This window comes from Crocodylus porosus, unplaced genomic scaffold (genome assembly GCF_001723895.1).
Source record: "Crocodylus porosus isolate Cpor-Errol unplaced genomic scaffold, CroPor_comp1, whole genome shotgun sequence".
Lineage (NCBI taxonomy): Eukaryota > Metazoa > Chordata > Crocodylia > Crocodylidae > Crocodylus > Crocodylus porosus.
The window spans coordinates 50,447,839-50,453,838 of record NW_017728949.1 but is presented as its reverse complement, the minus strand read 5'-3'; positions in this window follow the sequence as shown (position 1 = coordinate 50,453,838).

The window sequence follows — 6,000 nt, the reverse complement described above, 5'->3', positions numbered from 1 at the left end:
TTCTCGAGCAGCAGGCGTGTGCCCCGCGGCTCCTCCTGCGCCCCGGCGTGACCTCCCACTGCCCCACCAGCCGGAAAATCAAGACAAGTGTCAGCTGGCCCGGCACCCCCCGGGCCCTGGTGCTCTCGGAAAAGCGCTTTTCGCAGTAGCCGTCCCCAGGCAAACCCCGCTAAAGCACCTCGAGCCAGTCCGGATTGCCAGGTGGCTTTCAAGCCAGGCCCTCGAACAGTAGGTCCTTCGGGGAAGTGCAACAGCTAAGGACACACCCGAGCCCAAAAGTTGTGAAGTCCCTTCGCCACTTAGCCTGCCAGGTAAGAACTGGCAGCTTGCTCTGACTTTAAATATTAATTTAGCCAAGCACACAGAAAAATCTATACACAGAAAATTCAATAAGCAGCAATTCCACCCAGATGAGTTTGGCACCTCTGTGCTTGTCTGCCTTCATATTGGTGATGACTGCCAATTCTCCAGAAAGTTAGGAGTCTTACTGGAGTGCCCATCAAATGGACACACACACACACACACACACACACACACACACACTGGATTTCATGGGGCTGTCTCTTCACATGACAAATGTATTATTAAACTACTGCCTGCTTCATGCCAGTATGGTTAATAGATTGTTGTCTCCATTTGCGTTATAAACCTCATTTTACAAGTGTTTGTAATACAGAATATGCACACGCACGCATCATCATCACCACCTGGACACATGACATACAAAGTCACAACCTCAACATTTTGACACACTTCTTTGTAAAAAGAAATGCAAAAGTAAAAATGTAAAAATATGCACCAGTTCAGGGTACTTTTTGTGCTCTGCACTAAAAAGAAAATGTTATAGAATATGAGGCACATTACTTAAAAAATAGAATGGCTAAAATTACTAATGTGTGAAACATAATCTATATTTATCCATTTTAAAACCCTAGTGGTTATATAGAGAGTAAGGGCTCTGAAGGATTCACAGCTTCAAAGGCTTTGTAGCTTTCCTAATGAAAGCACAGAGGGTTTTGCTTAGAGTTTATCTGGAGCAGGACTGAGCCTACCCAATAAATAAATACATTTTGAAATATTTAAAATTATATTGGTATAAACCAGTAAAAGAACGCAACTACTCCAATCCCTTTAATCTACTCACTTCCAAAAGGATTCTAATAATAACATTAGTTTTAAAAAGTTCTCTCTCTCTAAAATAAGCTGGGAGATGTTTAGGGTCTAATTTAAACTGACTACATCAAGAAAATCCTATATTTTCATACTGAGTTATCTGCATGATTAAGAGGCAAAGGACTTTTCCACATTAGCCACCATATTGCAAAACACAATATACCTTTCTGCACCCCTATTAGGAGTGGTGTGAAGTACTCATAGGTCAAGGATGAAATAGCTCTGAGAACTGCAGCTGGTTCTGTTGGTTACCTGTTTTTGACATGCATATATCTGAATATAATTTGGCCAATGGTATAAATACTCTGGTTTTTTTTTTTTTAAGTGCTAGCTCATATAATACTAAAGGCATTGGAAATAAGCTTTGTTTCTTTTCACTGATTTAAGGAAAAGGAGAAGGGACCATTGTCAAATCTTTTTTTACCCTGGACCCCCTGGACTGCTTTTCTTTCTATTTTTGATTAAGTCTTGGCCAACAATTAAGAACAATGAGGCAATCCGAGTGAATTGAAGAGTTTTACTCACCAAACAGGAAGGTCATGTTTGTGCCCTAAGACTCATGCTTCCCAATTTTCTACCACTCTTCCAGTTAGAAAATAAAATTTCACTTTATAACCATTTATTCCTATTCTCTAAGCCTATAAGTAAATATTAGAATAAACAACAAGGTTGGGAGAGGAAAGAATACTACAGTATAGTGAGAGAGAAAAAAAATACAATAGTATAGCTAACTAGCATGGTAACTGGGGGGAAAAAACCCCTCATAACCCCAGTACAATGTAGTTGAAAAGCTTATTTTCATCTCTTTCAGGCCTAACAAAGGGGAGAGAATAAAAATAATTCTCTTGTTTGCCTCCTTTCACCTACCAGAGACAGTGTGGAGGCACAGGGCTCTTGCACGGATGGATGGTCCCCTGTGGCAGGACCACACGTGGGTATGGGCTCATACTATTTTCATGAAGAATAAACCATGACTTCTCAGTGCAACAAGGAGATGGCATATCTGAGTAAAACTCCTAGTGAATATTTCTCCTGACTCCTTTCATGTAGTTTTCTAACTTTCTAACCTTAGAAGGCACACCACGGAGTTGGGTGTACTCAAATCTCCTCACACCTAAATGGCCACCAAATGGACAAAGATGGCATAAATCCCCAATCCCATCCTGGGTGGTGGGTAGGAACATCAGTACCATCAGGAGACTCTGCATGCATAAAACTATGAAAACTTAGATTTAGCACAGCAGCTACAAGGGAGCTGTGGTAACAGAAACTCAATAGGGAAGGGAATGGAGAGCTGTGCAGGGAAGGTAGTAAGCATGGGGGCTGACTTGATTTTTACAGGTGAAGCCAGAGGTGGCTTAAAACATATCTCCAGTTTGCTCATCCAGCTTCCACCCACTTCTTCCACTGTGAACCTGAGATCATTCTGAGAGGATGGAGAGTGGAACACTAATGGTGTCACAGAGATGAACAAGTCCCACTTCTATCCAGTGGGTGGAGAGATTGCACACTGGCCCAACCTCCATATCTGAATCCTGGAGAAAATTAGATTATATGCACTAACAAGTGCTGGACGAATAAATATTGTAGAACAACTTTCTTTGAATATTAATTGTGAATTGTAAATTAATTTGTATGTGCCTTTTAGGTTTGCTTTCTACCCAATACCAAGTGAACTTAAAGGAATATTCACTGATGCAGCAAATCTTAAGGAAATATTGCAGAATATTCACTGAAAGAAAATTCTTAATGTTTAATTATGAGTATTCACACTGGCAACTCAATACTTCCTATGAAGGAAGAGAAACATAACATATGGCCTATATGTCTGTGGGAATGTGCCATCTTCTCAGGAATAAGAAAAGGGAAACTAGAAGAAAGCATAACATATATTCACAGTATTTGCAGTATTTACCAGTTGAAAAAGAGGGGGAGAGAATAGCCAAATACAAAATAATCATTTTAGGACTCCAACTATACTGTATATCTGTGCCAGATTTAAACGGGCAATTCTAAAGTAGGTATGTTGAAGAAGATTCCTACAAATTCTTTAGGGAAATTCAACAGTGTATTTCACTACTGTTTCACAGTGTCCATGTAAAAGAGATCACATCTGAATATCAAATAATCTCAGTAAACTGCTCATGGAGTAACTGAAGCCAAGAATTACTAATAAAAGTTATTTGGTGAATAATTTTGAATAATGAATACATTTGAGAAAATCGCAATCTGTTCACAAACAGTTCATGAAAAAAACAAGGTGAATTATTCATTATAAATTATTTGACCAGTTCTCATGATGAAATTGTAAATCTACCTTCCCACAGATGGATACATTCATTTGTTCAATGGTTCTAAGATCTTGATGCTGCAAATAAATCCCTATAAGAGGACTGGTACAATAAAGCAGTGTTCCACAGACTGTACTTAATAATGAGAAGCAGCTCTTCAGCTTAAACTGTTTAGTAGCTGAAAGTGAGGTAAGTATTATTTTTAATTATTATTTATTTAATAAAAGATGATTTATTGTGCTGTTTAATTTTTTAAATAAAAACAAGTGTTGCTATTATATTCCAAAGTGCACTGTCTGCTACTTCTAAAGTCTCGAAGAGCTTGAAACAGTGAATTTGCTACCTGAGTCCATTTCCACTGAGGAAAGGAATGATACAGCTTGTAGACCTAAATCTGCTCAAGACTACTTATGGTATATGTAGAGTGCTTCGTGAGCCATCTTTGAGAAGCTGGTGACACTCCCGACTTTTAAAGATGTTTAAGAATGTGTCTAATTCTGCTCACACTAAAGTAAAACTTTCATGGAACTCAAAAGAAGAAGAATCAGGGACCCAAGATTTAAATTATTACAGTACATATTAATAAATAATCGAGTATCATTGCTGTTGCTGAATCCATTTCAAACTGTTCTGGCACCCCATTTTAAAACTTCATTCAAATACACAATCCATAGATAGACAGATAGTAACAGGTAAATAACTTATTTGAATGAAGTTTTAAAATGAGGTGTGAGAACAGTTTATATATATGTAAAATTGATTTTCAATATACACCCACATATGCCCACATATATACCATATATATATATGGGTGCATGTGGGTGTATATTTAAAATTCATATATTAATATTATTTTAATGTACATGATTAATTGACAGTATTTTAAATTAGAAAGGCCAGTCAGTTAGCCATGTTCATTGTATAGGTTTCACCAAAAACAAGAATCAGTTTTGAAGGAACAATAGTAAACAAAGCAAAGAGAAACCAAATTATAAAATCATTAGTAGTTACATATTTTATCCAATCTACTTTCAGTCACTTGGCATATAAGTTGTGGAAAGATGAATCTTCCAGTCAAGGGAATTGGACTGGATTTCACATCAGTGTAAAATGTTTTCCAAGTCTCACTTTTTGAAAAAGTTTTAAAATACCTCATTGTAAGTGTAGTGGTTGGCATTTTTTAAATGTGCTCAGCTGTTGCTTTAATATATACAAACACCCCATCACAATTTTTGCTGATGTCAATATGACACTTGATATTTCTTTATTTCTGAAATGTCAGTTAATTCCTTAAAAAGAGTATGCTGTATGCAAGAACATTTTCTATTTAAATAGTAATTGGAAGTGGTGCCCACTGATGTGTTGTTGAAATCCTGTGCTTACACATTCTCAAAAAACATTTACAGGGAGATTTTTTAATCTATAGGCACCTTATAAATATTTTCATTAACCATAATGTATTTGTAATATAAATCTGAAACAAGTCGAAAGATCTGCTAGCAATATCTCGGTTAGGTATTGCATAATTATGCATATATTTCTCATTTTCACATGCACACACACACATAAATAGATAACTGATTGAAGTTTTCAGACGGTTAGAAAATGTTTTCTATTTCTCATATAAATAAGTATCAGTAGAAATTATACATATGATTTAGCTACATGGCTCACAATTATGTCACTCATGCAATTAAATCTCATCTCTGAGAATTTATCCCTTTTGAATGAAGGCAAAAGTTTTCTTATTTTTAAAGTTGTTCCATTTTTATCTGGTTTCATTGTTTAATTTTTTAATCTTGGCTGTACCAAAATATAACATTTTCTGTTTTTGTCTTATTCTTTATTAATATGGACAGTTACATAAAAATGGGATTCATGGGCTTTTTAGACTGAGTTATTGTTTCTACTTACTCTGAATCCTTTATAGGATATTATAATCATTCCACAGAGAACAGCTGTGACATCATAACGGAGGATATCAATATATAAAACATAATTCAATTATAAAAAAAACCAATAGTCAACCACCACTCTTATTAATACTATGTAAATAGGAGGAATGTCACTAGAATCCACCATCTATGGGGGAAGCTAGAGGCTGTGAGTGGCTTTACCACCTCTCTGCTCCTTCCGTCTTGGGTCTCAGTAAACTGTTGAGTATCTATTCCTTTGCAGATCAGGCCTAACAAGAGCTAATCTCTGTATTCTACCCATGTCAGGACACCTTGGGTTGCCTACAAAAGTTGGAAAGGGAGGGAGGCTAGCTTCTGAGAGGGATGAAGACACAGGCAATATACTGAATCTGAGGACTAGCAACCACCAACTACAGAAAAAGGTGGGGGCAGGACTCTTCCTGTCAGCACTTCCCACTTGAATTATAGTACACTGAGCTCTCAGCAGGGCTGCCAATCCTCATGATTACATTGAGAATCTCACAATAGTTAGTATTTGATTTTCTCAAGTAATGTTGCTGTGAGAAGCTCAGCTTCTGTGTAAGGGAAAAGAAAAAGTTTTGGGGCCCCTCACTGTTGAG